The sequence below is a fragment of the Malus sylvestris genome, chromosome 14, assembly GCF_916048215.2.
Source record: "Malus sylvestris chromosome 14, drMalSylv7.2, whole genome shotgun sequence".
NCBI classification, from domain to species: domain Eukaryota; kingdom Viridiplantae; phylum Streptophyta; class Magnoliopsida; order Rosales; family Rosaceae; genus Malus; species Malus sylvestris.
Genome location: NC_062273.1, coordinates 20,467,268 through 20,484,946, shown reverse-complemented (window position 1 = coordinate 20,484,946; position 17,679 = coordinate 20,467,268). Strand labels below are relative to the sequence as shown.

At 35.8% G+C, this 17,679-nt stretch overlaps 1 long non-coding RNA gene across 1 annotated transcript; it reads right to left on the bottom strand.

Annotated features, from left to right (window-relative positions):
• Positions 1-8,102: 8,102 nt before the first annotated feature.
• LOC126600757 (uncharacterized) lies at positions 8,103-17,422 on the bottom strand. Its single transcript, XR_007615581.1, has 2 exons — positions 16,604-17,422; positions 8,103-8,205 (listed from the first exon to the last, which is right to left on the bottom strand). It is a non-coding gene; the product is annotated as an uncharacterized LOC126600757 (long non-coding RNA).
• Positions 17,423-17,679: the final 257 nt, after the last annotated feature.

Below are 17,679 nucleotides of genomic sequence, written 5' to 3'. Positions count from 1 at the left end.
AAATCTTGAAATGAACACCACTTCCATGGCCCAGTATTTATGTTTGAGAGAAAATCTCCTGATTGACATGAGCAGGTACGCCCAACTTTGACGGCATTATATTGGTGAGTAATGTTTTTTTTTTTTTAAATTTATTATTTAAAATTTTTTTTAAGAATTATATTGTGAAACAGACGTTTTTATTATCATACTGTCAATTCGGTTATACATTCTAAAATAAATTGGTGTGATCAATTGTTCATATTAACATGGTGACAAAGAAAATGTCATATTAGGATGAGAGAATATTGCAAATATGGTAATTCACTCTATACGTTCGATAATCAGAACCATTCAGCTTCTAAATGATTTTCGATTCAGATGATTTTTTGTAAGGATAATCTTTATGTTCAATTCCAATTATGGAATTTATACGGTGAAGATATCTTATTTACCAAATGTAGGATATTTGCATTTCCTGTTGGAATACAAGTATTATCTTGATATTTATATGTAGATTATTAGCTTGTTTAGAAGTACTCTTAAAATGAGCGAAAACACTTTTGGTAAAATTGATTTGGGTTTCAAAAACATTTGAAGTGCTTTTCTAAGATTCACTTTCATATTTACTAAGGATTGGTTCCAAACTTTCATTAAAAGTGTTTTCAGTCATTTTAAATGTATTTTCAAACGAGTCATACAGTAGAGTTAAATTGCTTCTAATATGCAGTGAGTAGTTGAGTTACTGAAGTGTGGGCCGTTGACTAACATAGGAATTTACATAAATAATAGTGAGGCAAATGGTATTTTTTGTCCACACGGCTAGTATTCATGCAGGTTGGTGAAGGAAATTACCTAATTTATTCGCTGATGAAAGAATCTGAAAGAACGGAAACCATATCGCAAGTCTTATTGTATATTTTGATGCACGTAGTTGCTATATCATCATGGGCCAAGCCAACTACATTGACAGCATTATAGGTTCGTACAGAAATTAAGAAGGGTATTGTATTTGTACATCAGCTAAAAAGATGAAGGAAGGTGATGTTCATGCTATGAATTAATGTCATTGTGCTAATTATGTTTCATGGAGAATGTTCTCTAGCAATATAATTTGGCATTTATATGGAATATTGAATAAATTTATTCTATTTTGAATGAGTGTTTAACGTAGCGTAATAAAGAAAAAGGATATTAAACGATAACTTAAAAGAAAAGTACACTAGAATCATGTAAAAAGTATGAGAAAATCTCAAAATTTTGAATGACAACTGAAAGATAACATTCTTAACACATAAACGTCCTATTTAAAATACCAAAAACATCCCTAAAACTAAAATCTTAATAAAACCTTGGAAAAGATGGATTTTGGCCAAAATACTTGTATGTCATGGCACAACAGTGAGTTTGACGTGCTTTACTGTTTTCTCTGAAATGGTGGGTTATGTGCTCTGCCGTTTTATTCTTGTTACCCAATGTGTATGGTTTAACTTAATTTTCAATCCATTCCCCAATTTGATTTACATTAGTATTCAAATTTACAGTTCTACAACCTTTTCTTTTATGTCAAATAATTTCGCAATATAGACATGAGTATCCGTCTCTCAACATTAGTATGACAAGAAACAAATTACTACCCCGCATTCATTAAGCATCTTAATCAATTGATGATAAGATGCAAGTTCCATAGCATAAAAGGATATAGATAAAGATACTCCAACTATGAAACATTCATTTTTTTAATGACTAATAGTAAATATCATTACAACTAATAAATTTATTGACCTATTATCAATACAGTTAACACACTTGTGTTCTTTAATAAACAGCGAACATCATGAAAAAAATTTCATGATATAGAGGTTCAAGTCCATCAAATTAATCAATAACACAAAAATGTGAATTATAAAGCTACTACTGTTGCAGTCCTATTGAATTAGGAATGTGATTGTGTAAATTCTAATGTATCTAGGAGTATTGAATATTCCCTTTAGTAGTTTCCTATTAGAGATGTAATCCTATTAGGGTAAGAATTCTACATATCCTACTACTATAAATAAAGGGAACTTTAACGAAAAGCATCTGGTACTGTTCATTTTAACGAAAAACCACATTTTTACACTAAAAAGTCAATCCTGGTACTATTCACTTTACCCTTTATTTTGTCTTTATCATTAAAACTCAAAGTTTTCAAGCCATTTTCATTAGTTTTCCTATAAATAAAAGCATAAAGGGGTGATACAACACATACCTCAAAATTAGATATCTCTATTCTCTCTATGTTGCCGCCGGCCCCTCTTCCTTTCTGTCCTTTATACAGTTCAGTCAAATAGACCTACAATAACTACTAGTTTTTGCAAAATTTAGCGGATAAAAGTGAGAAAATGATGGATGGATGGCGAGAAGAAAGTTGGTTTTATTGTCCGTACCTCACCGTGGACGGCGAAGGAGAAATGGGCCTTGCTTAGAAGTTCCTGAGTAGCTACTTGAGCTAAGCCCACTATTTAGAGTGGTTCATTCTTCAAGCCCATAGCAGCTACATGTTCCTAAATTTTTGGCCTACCAAAATGAAGGATACAATGGATAGATGATGCACTACAATATATGTACCTTAATTATATCCTTCATTTTAGTAAATACATTTAACCAACTAATCAAAACTATCTGAGGCTAATGGAGGTAACTTTACCCAAACAACTAATTAGATAATAACGCATGTCCAACTACTTTCAAAGAAGTATTTTTGACAGAAATAGCAAAGTTAAACTAAACTTGCTATTTCATGCAGAACAAAACTATTTTTAACAGAAATAGCAAATTATAAAAAGTAATAACTCATCTTTCAAAATATACAAAGATGAGTTGTTACCTTTTCAATTTGACAAATCGGTTCCCACAATATATTTTAATGTAAGTATTATTTACTTATTCACCCAATCACATTAGCTTGCTACTTCTTTAAAACAATAATATATAAGAAGGAAAAAAAAATTTAAAGAGTTGGTAGAACCGTTGAAAAGTGGGTTAATGTCATAAACTTTAAAGGTAGCAAAAAAGTGTCAATTAAGTTAGCAAATTACACTTTCCAACAAATTTTGCGAACCCCTTAGTGATGCTCTAAGAACGAATGAAAATGAAGGATAGAATGTACTAGGGGTGCAAGTTGAAATGAAAATTTCAATCTGAACCAAAAATATCCATTCCGAGTCCCAACACTCTTGAAAATTCGGAAGATTTGGATTGCAATTGAAATGTACCTATCCAATCTAAATTCTGAAATTCTGATCCGAGATTTCTCACGTATTCTTATTTATCACGTTGACTTATATATTCAGATATGCTTTATTTCAAATTTGTATATTTAATCATACTTTTATATATTAAAAATAAAGAATATAATCATATATATGTACTTTTATCTTGTCTAACATGATTTTATGCCATACAAACACGTAGGCCTAGTTTGGCACACCGTATAAGAGCACCGGATAGTATTAATAGTACGAAACAGATGTTTGGTGAGCTTCGTATTAAATAAGCACCGGATTATTTAATCCGGGCCCACTCATTTTATACACCTCCCACCCGCTTATTTATCCCAACCAAAACCTCTATATAATTTAGTCGGGTAGAATGTCCATCTCTCTCGCTCACTTCATCCTCCCCTTCTCTCGCTCACTTCGTCCCCCTCTCACTCGCTCACTTCGTCCCCCTCCTTCGTCCCCCCATTGCTCTGCCACTCCTTCCTTCCCCAATAACACCGACCCCTGAACCTCCACATCTCCTCCGCCGCTCCCAGCAACCCAACTCCTTCTTTCTGCAGAATTCTCAAAACTCGAGCTGCAAAACGCTAACTTTTCGAATTGGGTTTCTCTAGGAATTGCAGAGAATTATAGGACTGGAGATGTTTTATGAGTTTTTAGCTTAATTGTTCCCTGATTTTGTTGATGGATTTGGGCGATTTGGGGGTGGGACGGAGAGATTTGGGACAACTTTGTGGCTGCTGGGTTCTTCCTGCATTTGACAACTTTGTTTTTTTCTATTCTTTTTCTTTTCCAGTAATCATCAAACTGGGTTTGGGGGGGGGGGGGGGGGATGCACAGAGATCTGCGAAAGAGAGAGAGGGATGGAGTTTGGGGGGTGCAGAGAGATCTCCGAAAAAAAAAGATGATTTCACTTTTTATTTTTTAATTTTATTTTAAGTTTGATTTCTCTTATCCGGTATAATACCAAACACAGTATAAATAATACGGTCATTAATCTGATACTGCACCAAACGCCCGATTAATTTAGTCAGTACTATCCGATGACTATTTATCCTATCCGATAGAAATAGTCGGTACAGTCCGAGCTGCCAAACGAGGCCGTAGTGTCACATTCTGGCCTGGGGCGGATCACTTCCGGACCCGCTCCACCACCGTAGCACGATATTGTCCGCTTTGGGCTTACCATTCCCTCACGGTTTTGTTTTTGGGAACTCACGAGCAACTTCCCAATGGGTTACCCATCATGGGAGTGCTCTGGCCTCCTTCTCGCTTAACTTCGGAGTTCTTACGGAACCTGAAGCCAGTGAGCTCCCAAAAGGCCTCGTGCTAGGTAGGGATGGGAATATACATTTAAGGATCACTCCCTTGGGCGATGTGGGATGTTACAATCCACCCCTCTTAGGAGCCCGACGTCCTCGTCGGCACATTTCTGGCCAGGGATTGGCTCTGATACCATTTTGTCACATCCCGGCCCGGGGCGGATCACTTCATGGGCCCGCTCCACCACCGTAGCACGATATTGTCTGTTTTGGGCTTACCATTCCCTCACGGTTTTGTTTTTAGGAACTCACGAGCAACTTCCCAATGGGTCACCCATCATGGGAGTGCTCTGGCCTCCTTCTCGCTTAACTTTGGAGTTCCTACGGAACCCGAAGCCAGTGAGCTCCCAAAAGGCCTCGTGCTAGGTAGGGATGAGAATATACATTTAAGGATCACTCCCCTGGACGATGTGGGATGTTACACGTAGCGGCCTACAAATATCTCCAAAATTAAGGAAAAAATATTGATGGTGGATACATAAAAGTTTAAAAATTTTCAAAGTCTTGCAAAACATAGGAAACCCGAACTATGTTATGAAAATTCTAAGATAAAACCAATTACGAAATTTTTAATAAATTTTGATAATCCAAAATTCATTGAAACTAATAGTTGATTTCCAAACTGTTTTGGATTGACATTAAAATGTTTGTTTCCAATTCGATGTGACCAAAAATCAGCCCTAGAATATATGTACTATAGCATATGGGGCTATGGAAGCAATTATATCCTCTTGACCAATTACAGTCGTAACAATTCATGTATTGGGACTCCACATGTTTGCAAAATCAATTTGAGGCTTCACAATAACCACCTATGCATGAGCATAAGCAGCCCACGAGGGTGAATTTTCAGCACATGTTCCATATATGAAAAGTTATTGTTTCTAACGAAAGAGTATAGATATAGAGTTATCTAGACAAACAAATTTTGAAGTAACTTTTCAACATTCTGGCTTTGTTTTGTATATGCTGGGCTCAACAAATCAAGACCAACAAATTAGCACATCCCAACCAAATCACACATGTTTTTTTAATCTATATTTTCAGTATCTTTCTATGATTCTTGATTTCTTTCATCCTGGGATACGCATGTGTGTTTTTCAACGTCCCTACTAGCTTCTGAATTGTACGATTGTATTTTATCACTTCTGGTGTCATATTCCAAGCATCATACACGGTACGTTAGCTAATCGAGAATAGACATTTCAAACTTTTAGTGGACTTTGTGGTCCATTTGATAAATATCATTTTATTTTCAACTTTTATTTTTATGTCAAAGAGAAATTATATGAGGTAAAGGAGATTATATGAAAACAAATACTCGAAAATAACACTTTAAATAGTTGTCAATTTTTTGTTTTAGTTGAATAAACCTACGTATGACACAAAGTGTTAATAAAACAAAAAATTCTACATCGTTCATCTAACACAACAAATCACAACTCATATTAAATAGTTTCACTTCTCATTATCTCGAAGTTTTTTGTATAAAAATCTACCCACTTATTGATTGCACATATGATGAAATATAGACAGTATTAATGCTATTTTTAGCGACCACAGCCCGCCTATCTGAAACTGTAAGCTTTGTACTGTTTTGAAATGTTGTTGTCATACTAAGGACAAGTACCTTTGCACGTGATGAAAACATGTACACACAGAGTAGAGACTACGAATGTAGGATTTTTGTGAGTTGCTTGGGGAACTCGTCTCATCAGTCATATTCTGAAAACTTATTGCATTTGAATTGTTTGTCACCAGTATCTGTCTTCATTTGAAAGATTGACAGAAAGTTTACTGGTTTTCTCCATTTCACCATGTGAGAAATTTTAGAACACGGAAGTGAAACAGTTTCCTTTTGGATATCTGCTAGGTTGACACAATGACACGGCTTAAATTTTGCTTGCATTTCCTCTTAATTAGGTTAAATCAGCTTGAATTCTTTGTTTTTTTTACGTGTCACCGACGAAAGACTACAGAGGTTATCATATGGACTATTGATTAGGGTTTAACGTATGGTACAATTAATATTAGGAAGGACTACAGAAGGTTATTCATTGTCGCTGGATTTATATGAATTTTGAAATTTGTACAGCATATAAATTAAATCACATTCATCCAATCACAAATAGTACAATAGAAATGTAATGCGAAGATATTGATGCTCCTATCTATTAGGGGTGTTGACCAGCTTGAAACTGTAAATTTTAATCAAAATCTCATTTGATCCAAAATGGATTTGATGTAAGATTTTAGGGAGTTTTAACGAAAAGCCCGTAGTATTGTTCACTTTAATGAAAACTCATATTTTTACACTAAAAAGTTAATTATATTACTATTCATTTTACCCTTTATTTTATCTTTATCGTAAAAACTCAAAGTTTTCAAGCCTTTTTCATTAGTTTTCCTAAGATTTTACTATAGATTACTGTCTGACATATAGTTAGAATCCAATTCAATTTCATATATACGTGTGTTCTTGGATTGAGTTGACTTGGGAATTGGTTTTTAATGAAAAAAAAAATATTGAAACACAAAATTATCATCAAATAGGATACAACACTAAAGTTAATTTTATAAAGTTAGATGTGAATCATTTGTTTACAAGACCCAAACATAATAAAATAACTAAATAGGAATTTTGTTTAGGTCAATAAAATATTTCAAATTTTGGTTATATAGGTTGATGGTAATGCGAAAATTACTTGACACACAAATTAAACCCTCTTTTTGACAATTGTAGTATAGATGTAAGTAGGGTATCGTTCTAGGCCGGGGATTAGGAGGGATTGCTAATCTATTCTAAATTAATTTAAAAATATTAAACAAGATTCAAGGACACAAAACTAGGCTAAAAACTCTAATAACTCGAAACACACTTAGAATGACTCAAAATAATGAAAACAATCAAATTAGACACTAGGAACTAAAATGGACGGAAATTGAATTAAAAGACTAACAACAATGAACACTAACTAAATAATATAATTTAATAATGGGGGGGGTTTGGTTTTGACGAGAAGTAAATTAAATTTAAATAAATTACAGAATTGACAAAAACATGAATTAAGGTGAAAGGATAGGTGACGGACTAGCTAGAGGGTTCTTCTCCACACATGACACATATGCAACCTAAATTGATTTTCAGTTGTTCTTTCAATAAATTGTGAATGACAATGTTCCAAGTTAATTAGGTCCGCTTAAATTAACTCTTAGATTTCCCTAGATTCATTGGATTGAATGGAATACGCATTACAACCAAATTATTCCTCATCAAAGTCCCTAACTATGGAATACGCATGATAAAGACATTCAACAAAGATCATTAAGTTCAACGGAAATCATAACATTGACTAGGCATTCATAACTATGGAATACGCATGTTAATCCAGCCTAGAATTTACTTAACGTGATTGTGACTAGCAACCTTCACTACTTATGAATATAAGTTCATAACGATGAGGTGAAATTTACTTATATTCTAGCATCAAATTCATGCATGTAAATTAAGTATGCATTCTTAATCGACATACAAAAATAAGCTATCAATCAAGCAGTTAAGCAAATTAAATCACAACTCAGAAATCACAACTGAAGGTAATCAATTCATATTACAAATATATTCATGGCTTTGAATTAACCTCTAGCCAAAATAAATTTAGTTACACATTATTATCAAATCAGAAATAAAATATAAGTTTGGAAAGATTTAACCGAGAGATAAAGGAGTTTTTGCTTCTGTCCGTGGCTTCTGTTTTCCTTTCCTTGCTTTGGAGCTTCTGTTTTGCTCCCACTAGCTGCCACGGGGCAGCTCTTGTTTCTCTCAGTCCTTCACATTGCACAAACCTTTCCAAGTGCTCACGCTGCCAGATGCCGAGAGGAAGCAGCAATCTCGTGTCCCCTGCTGCAAGAGCAGCCTTTGTTTCTTGTCTTTGCACCGCCAGCTACATGCACCGCAAGGCACCTGCACCGAGGCTCCATTCTCCTATATTTCTGCGCTGCCAAGGGCAGCCTTGGTTTCTGGTCACCTCGGCACCGCCAAGACAACAACCCTCCACTCGGTGCTGTTTTATTCCTCCGAGTTGCTGCCCCGTGGTCTCTGACCTTGCTGCCAAGAGGCAGATTTTTGCTCTCTGTCCTCAAGGCTAATGCCTCCTCTCGGTTTTCTCTCCTGCACAGCAGCAAGTGCTGCTTATTTCTTTTCTTCGTTCCCCCCCCCCCCGGCAAGCTGCCAAGGAGCTACTATTATATATCTCCCCCATTGCTGCCTCTCCACGCTGTCACCCTTTTTTATTCTTTTGTTCCACCTCACCTACCACGCTGCACTTATTCTTCTAGCTGGTATCCACTCGTTTTCCACTAGCTGCAAAGGCTTATTTCTTTTTGTTTCTTTTCTTACACCAGCTAGGAAAATAATCAAAAGCTTTTGCTTGATCCCACTATGTCCTACTGCCCTTCTGAGTGCAACTGAACACTGGAGAGCTACATCAATAGTGATTCCATCTACATCTTTTCTAAAGCCAACCACATCATGAAGCGGTTTCTGAATAAAAGAGGTCAATGAACCATCTTTAGAAAATTATGCAAATCAGAAGCCACCAATTAAAAATATCAAATTGTTCATACAGATACACATTATGAAGTAATTATCCTTGTATGTTGCCAAGTGACATGTACTTAACTACACGTCAAGGAGTTTCTAGAAAATTTGACATTATGTTATTTGTGTAGAATACTCATATAGGTGCTAAGATTCACCGACCACTATGTAGATCACAATAGATTGATGTCCAGTAATTGATACTATTCTTTTCTTACAAATGATATTCTTAGAATACAACAAAATCGAGGTACTTGTGTAGTATACAAGAAGCCCTATCCCAGAGTTCAAAAGGAAGAAGTGGGAGAATGACAGAATGAGAATGACTGAAGCAATTTTCGACGAATTTATTATTTAAAACTCATTTGTGCCATTTTTATTTTCTTTGCATAACAAATCCTATAAACACAAAAATAACGTAAATAGCTCAAAAATATAAGGAAATAACTAAGAAAAGACGAGTGAATTTGAAGTAAAAATATATATAAATATGATCCGATCAGATGGCCATTTATTTTCCAGCATATATTCAGCGAAGGTCAATAAAACCAGTTTTCATGTCCAATTAAGGTTAATGCTACATACGAAAATTATATTTCTCTTTTTTGGTCTTTGCTTTTTTTATTTATTGATTTTTATTTTTTTATTTTATTTTTTTATTAAAGAGAAGAGATGATTCAAAACTATTATTTTAGGGAGTATAATGTTTATAATGTTTGATAGATACTTTGCTTAAATCTCAAATTTAACTGTACTTAATAGTTAACAAAAGTCGCCATGTATTAAATAAAGACTTTGATGGATTTCATCCTTTTTCATTTCCTCATGCTATATCCACCATTAATGCAATCACTATTTACTATCACCACTTCCACCACCAAGTCACCACCACCATCTTACCTTGGTCATCTCCTCAACCTCCACCACCACCACCACCACCACTGTCATCATCACCACCACAACTATTATTGCCATGAGCATTATCATCACTCTAACGATGGCCACCACAATCACCATCATCACTGTGACCGCCACCTTTACCGCCATCACCATTTCCCTCATCCTTACTTTTCCACCACCCCAATTGTCACGCTTTGATCTCGACATACGTCCAGGATCGACAAAAGACGCTCAGGTGCAGGGGTACGAGGAAATATGAACAAGGTACATAAAGGAATGCTGATAATGAAATTCATAATAAAATAAGTTGGTAGGGTCTCTCCTACAAATAATTATAACAATTGTACAACAAAAGCAACTAACCCTTACTAGGAAAAATGCATGTAGGCTCCTAATATATTGTCCAAAAGAAATACAAGGATAGGTATAAGCAACAATTGCGCCTACGAGGACAACACATGTCACTTGTGCAGTTGTGCCCTACACCGTGAGAATAGTGCAACGGGCAAAGCAAAAACCTGGATAAGCTGTGAAGCTCGTGTAAGTGTCAATAACCCAACTATGTGATAATAATAAAACAGGTCCATAGATCACAATTTAGAAACATCAATGGTAAAACCATACTTTATAAAAATCATGAACAACGCGCTGAAAATCCTTAAGGAGTCGCCTATACGTACATCGACTTTTCTAAATCAAACCACAAAGGTTTTCAAATCTCTGGTCTATGCTTATGCTAGAAACTAGACCTAGAGTAAAATAGTCGGCTGAAGCCTACAACTTCTAAGTTTCCTCATTCCAGACCAACTTAAAGGAACTTGAAGAAGTAGAGAGATTCCAGACCACTCAACAGAATCCAACGAATACAGGGTTTCATACCAACTAAATGGAACCAGATATGAGTTGGGATTTTGGACCATTCAATAGAATCTAATAGAGATAGAGTTCTAGACTATTCAAATGGCAGTGGGCGGCAAAGTTGTAGGAAGAGGAAATTCAGACCACTCAATGGAATCCGAATCGAACACGTTTTCAAACCACTCAGCAAAACCTTGTCACGCCGATCCCGAGATACGCTAGGGATCGACACTTGGCAGCTGAAAGTAAGAGTACAATTATACATAAAGTCAGTTGGGACTCATACATAATATATCAAATAATCAACAGAAACAAAAATTACAAATAAGGGGAATAAACTTTATTCTCAAGTGCACTGCATACACCAACTACACCCCTTGAAAACCTCTTTATCTAACCGCTACATGTACTTTACAAGAAACAGCCATACACCATGAGAATCATGCACTAGGCAAAGCAAAAACTCGTATAAGCTGCAAAACTCGTGTGAGTGGCAATAATACAAGGTATGTGAGTTAAAAACAACATTTTACAATCCTTTATATATATAAAATAATCTTCACTCACAACTCTCGATTGAATCCACCTAGACATCCAACCGTATTTTCATGATTAATTCACACATGCACTAAATCATCTTTTTCATATATAATAAAATCATAGGGTTAGATGCCAAATCATAAAGTTCCACGTTCCAAAACCTCTCATGGAATCATATAACAAGGATACAAAAAGTAGGGTTCCAGAACCTCTCATGGAATTAGATAGAAACTGTGCACAAAGTTCCTAAACCTCTCAAGGAACCGGAGTAGGATTTCAGAACCTCACATGGAATCCGACAGGATGTAGGTCCATAACCTCTCATGGAACCGAACAAATGTAGCATTCCAAAGCCATTTATGGAACCTACTAGAAGTCAAGCAGGATCCCGAAACCACTCATGGAATCAGGAAGCAAAGTAACAAACTAGGGATTTCATATCCCCACATGAAACGAGAAAAAAAGTATACAAGGTATCAGTCATTTACTAGCCCTCTCAGTTCGCAAACATTTCAAATATACATACATATACATTTTGTAAAGTATATCGGTACCTAGGTAATGACCATTTGTAAATCCATGTTATACACACAAAGTATATAACAAGAGTATTTCATATGCAAAATACTTCATCATATAATATTAAATTCAACTCACCTAGAATCCAACGCACTTCCAGAATCAACAGAATTGAATCATCATGCAAAACGAGATGCACGTCACTAAGACATCACATGTCTCTAATGAGCCAACAATGCTCTGATAGAACCTAACATCGTGCACAACACTTCACTTAGAAAACTTATCAAGATTGACATGCAAAATGAGGCATAATATTAACTGCAAGTATATCGAGACATATGTAAACCAGAAACGACAATCATCATGATGAGTCAACTAACCTCCATCAAGCCTCAACAACATTCTATTCTAATTTCACGACGATCAAACTATCAAATTGTTGTTAATTACGAAAATCGTACAATAATATAATTATACCAAAGTCGAAAATCAAACCATCGTATCAAATTTCAATAAATGAACTTTGGATATAGGCTCAGGACATCGAGAACATCTTTCAGTCCAAAAGCCATGTTTTCAAGTTTTCCCACGCATCGCCACAAACCCATTTTTCCGACTACCTCTAAATTATACTAGACTTTATAGGCATGTAGAGCTCAACATAAGCAACAACTTTTATACCTATGACGAAGTGCAAAAGTTGATGAAAGACGGTCAAGTCTCCAGTAAAAGTGGCGGGTGCCTAAAACTTTTTGGTGTCAATTGGTCCAATGATGTCAGGGTTAGGTTTTACTCTTGGGATGAAGAGCTATAAAACCCAGGTGGTGGTGCCAATCGCAGCTTTGCAGATTCATTGGAAAATAGATAAAGAAGCCACCAAACTCGTGGGATAGGTTGAGGAAACCTCAAACTTCGCAACCTCTAACCACCATGTATGGTGTTTCTTGGGTAAGTTTTGTAGGGGAAGTTTGAGCTTCACAATGGTGGTTGTGACGTCGAAAAAATTTGTCAGAATTGGATTGAATTTGCGTTGAAAAACATCTAAGTAGTGTGGATCGGTGGAGTCAGTGGGTCGCGATTTGGGCGTGGGATTTCTGGTATTTATGGTTTCCTGATATGGCGAGTTTCCAAATTACCAAATTGTCCTTCACCACTGAAGGTAATAACTTCTTTGTTTCAACTCTGATTCACGAAAGGTTTTTGCCTACATGCTCGTGGGATCGAGCTCTATCCACTTATTCTAAACTCACCTCCAAACACCGAAGTAAAATTTAAAATGACAAAAAACCCTTAAAATATTTTTTTTAACTGTAAAATAAACAGATAAATAAATAATGAAATTTTGGGATGAGACATCACACCAACACCACCCCAACACTATCCCTGCCACCATAATCACCACCCCTACTATATCCCCCCCCCCCAAAAAAAAAAAACAAAAACCAAAGGCACCAACTTTACTCCCACCATCTTGCAACAATCACCATGTGCCATTTCTACAACTATTATTGTCATTACCACCTCATAAGACCACTTGGTCATGATCATGATCACCATTTTAATGAAAACTTAACAATAATAAATGCTACTTAATAAAATGGTCATTAAAAGTCATGACAACTCACATAATTTATTAAGTTCTAGCTTTGAACTCTTTAGAATTATGCAAAAACCTATCATATAACTGTTTGGAACTAGATCTGTCATCTCTCATTCGAGTCAAGTGAGCGCGCGTTTGAGTAGAATGAGCACACGTTCGAGTCGAGTTGAGTGAGCGCGCAATCGAGTCTAACAACGTACTTCCAAATAATGAGCTACATTTGTTATCCCTTGTTCGAGACGAGCGAGCGTACTTCAACGTGTAGTTAATTTCCACGTCGGCTCACTCGAACACTTCTTAATCCAAGTGAGCCCAATTCATTTTCTTACCATGTTCGTGATCCAAATGAGTTTTATAAAGTTAGTGCTTGTCATGAAGCGAGAATAGAGTTTTTTTCAAATCTTAAGCGTGAACTATGGAGAATATCATAGCAAAAGAAGCATATTAATTCCAAATCAAGGCTGATGGAGGCAATTGAGGTTAATGGAATCAAGGCTTACAAGCTTGTAACAGGTTTGAATGAAAGTAGAATAGTATAAATAGGATCGTCTAGGTCATTTGTTAATGGAGGCAATCAAGACTTAGCTTTCCATTCTACTCTAGAGAGAATTTATTTATTTTTAATAATTTTTTTCTTAAATTTCATGTTTACCCAGCACTTCAATTCAGTAATTTAAAGTTGGTAAATTACATAGTAGCCCCTCAGGTTTGAGATCTATTGCAATCTTATACAACATCTTTAAAACATTTCACTTTCATACCTCAAGTACTATTTTATTTCAATTTCATACAACCGTTAGATTTTTCATCCATGGATCTGTTAAATGCTGACGTGGCTGCCACATATATGACACGTGACTGCCAAATGTCTGCCACATGGCAAATAAAATATTTTTTTTTAAAAAAACCTGAAATTGGAAGAAGAAAAAAAAAAAAAAGGGACCGAACCCAGAAGAAGAAGAGAAGAAGAAAGAGGAGGGAGGAGAAAGAAGAAGAAGAAGAAAAAAAAAAAGAAAAAAAAAAGAAAGGGGTCCGAACCCAGAAGGAGGAAGAAGAAGAAAGAGGAGGAGGAGGAGGAGGAAGAAGAAGAAGAAGAAAAAAAAAATAACAAAAGAGGGACCGAACCCAGAATAAGGAGGAAGAAGAAGAAGAAGAAAAGAAGAAAGAGGAGGAGGATGAGGAAGAAGAAGAAGAAGAAGAAAAAAAAAAAAAAGAAAGGGACCGAACCCAGAAGAAGGAGGAAGAAGAAGAGAAGAAGAAAGAGGAGGGAGGAGAAAGAAGAAGAAGAAGAAGAAAAAAAAAAAAAAAAGGGTCTGAACCCAGAAGAAGGAGGAAGAAGAAGAAAGAGGAGGAGGAGGAGGAGGAAGAAGAAGAAGAAGAAAAAAAAAAAAAAAAAAGGACCAAACCCAGAAAAAGGAGGAAGAAGAAGAAGAGAAGAAGAAAGAGGAGGAGGAGGGAAAAGAAGAAGAAGAAAAAAAAAAAAAGGGTCCCAACCCATAAGAAGAAGAAAGAGAAAGAGAAGAAGAAGAAGAAAGAGAAAAAAAAAATTGGCAAAAATGTTTTTTTTTAAAAAAAAAAATTAAAAATTTATTTTATTTGCCACGTGGCAGACATTTGGCAGCCACGCGTCATATATGTGGCAGCCACGTCAGCATTTAACAGATCCATGGATGAAAAATCTAACGGTTGTATGAAATTGAAATAAAATAGTACTTGAGGTATGAAAGTGAAATGTTTTAAAGATGTTGTATAAGATTGCAATAGACCTCAAACCTGAGGGGCTACTATGTAATTTACCCTTTAAAGTTTATTTCAGTATTTTTATTTTCAATTTAGATTCATTTTCCCTTCACACTTTAATTTTTAATTTGGATAATTGTAGTTTATATTTATGTTCGTTCGGATTGATGCGATTCATTGTTCACACTCACATCATCTATCACACCAATGATAACCTAACCTAACAAATGACTTTGAAGGTCCTATTTATACTATCTAATTTCATTCAAACCAGTTACAATCTTCTAAGTCTTGATTGTCTCCATCAGCCTTGATTTGGAATTAATACATGTCTGATGCGAGAATTACTTGACACACAAATTAAACCCTCTTTTTGACAATTGTAGTATAGATGTAAGTAGGGTATCGTTCTAGGCCGGGGATTAGGAGGGATTGCTAATCTATTCTAAATTAATTTAAAAATATTAAATAAGACTCAAGGACACAAAACTAGGCTAAAAACTCTAATAACTCGAAACACACTTAGAATGACTCAAAATAATGAAAACAATCAAATTAGACACTAGGAACTGAAATGGACGGAAATTGAATTAAAAGACTAACAACAATGAAAACTAACTAAATAATATAATTTAATAATGGGGGGTGTTTGGTTTTGATGAAAAGTAAATTAAACTTAAATAAATTACAGAATTGACAAAAGCATGAAATTAAGGTGAAAGGATAGGTGACAGACTAGCTAGAGGGTTCTTCTCCACACATGACACATATGCAACCTAAATTGATTTTCAGTTGTTCTTTCAATAAATTGTAAATCTCAACGTCCCAAATTAACCGTGAATTGCACTAATTAACCCTTAATTTTTCCACAAGTTATTGGGTTGGATGATTGCATACGACAACCCAAAACATTCCCTACAAGTTCCCTACATGAATTGCATAATAGAGATACAAGCAAGAATCATTAAGTTCTATGAAAAACATAAGCATTGACGAGGCACTCGTTACTATGATTTGCATGAAACTTATGCCAAGAATTTACTTAACGTGATTGTGACTAGCAACCTTTACTACTTGTGAATATAAGTTCATAACGATTAGGTGAAATTCACTTATATTCTAGCATCAAATTCCTGCATGTAAATTAAGTATGCATCCTTAATCGACATACAAAAATAAGTTATCAATCAAGCAGTTAAGCAAATTAAATCACAACTCAGAAATCACAACTGAAGGTAATCAATTCATATTACAAATATATTCATGGCTTTGGATTAACCTCTAGCCAAAATAAATTTAATTACACATTATTAAAACAAAAATAAAATAGAAGTTTGGAAAGATTAAACCGAAAGGGGATGATCTGCTGCGTTCGTGCCCTCCTTATTCTTGCTGTCCCGTACTGACTCTGACCTCCTTCTTTCCCGCAGCTCCTCGCAAGTATTCACTCTGTCCATCCTCCCCATTCTCATGCTGCCAAATGGCAGCTTTCCTCTTGCTGACCTCTCGCCTATGCTGCCTTTTTTCCTGTGCACTCACGCTGCCAAGGGCAGCTGTCTGTCCTCCCTCAGCTCTCCTGCGCTCTTCTGTCCGTGTGGCTGTCTGTGTGGACTCCCTCGGTTTCTCTCTCCACGCAGCTCAGCTGCTTCTGTTCCTGTCCTTCTCACGCTGCCCAAAGGCAGCCTTCTCCTTTCACTCACGCTGCCAAGGGCAGCTCTCTCCCGCGCCCCACTGTCTCTGTTCTTCCCCGAAGCCCCCTGCTGTTCCCCCGTAACCTCTCTTCAAGGCTGCAATTTAACTTCACCAACCCTATTCCATTCACTGCACTTCTTTATTTCTCCATTATTCCCATACCTTCCCACTTCTTTATTTTCTTATTCCTTCCACTCCATTTTTCAAGCTTGCCGCCTCCACCAACTCCCTCTATTATTTTTCTGTTTTCTTTTTGGCAGCCTTGCTGCCTTCCACTTCACGCTTTGCCCCAACATATTTCCACATGTGTTGTCCATGCAAGCTTTCCATCTTTTTGTCACTGCCAAGGCTCACGTTTTCCTCCTAGCTGCAAAGGCAGCTCCTCACTTTTTGTTTAGTCTGTGACATTACACAAATTAATTAATCCATTAAAGAAACAAATAAGTGATTTTCATTGATGGGAAGCAGACAATTAATAATTTAAAAAGATGAATTTAGCCAAGATTCAAGTAATTAAGAACTAGATAATAATTAAAAACTCATTTGTGCCATTTTTATTTTCTTTGCATAACAAATCCTATAAACACAAAAATAACGTAAATAGCTCAAAAATATAAGGAACTAACTAAGAAAAGATGAGTGAATTCGAAGTAAATATATATA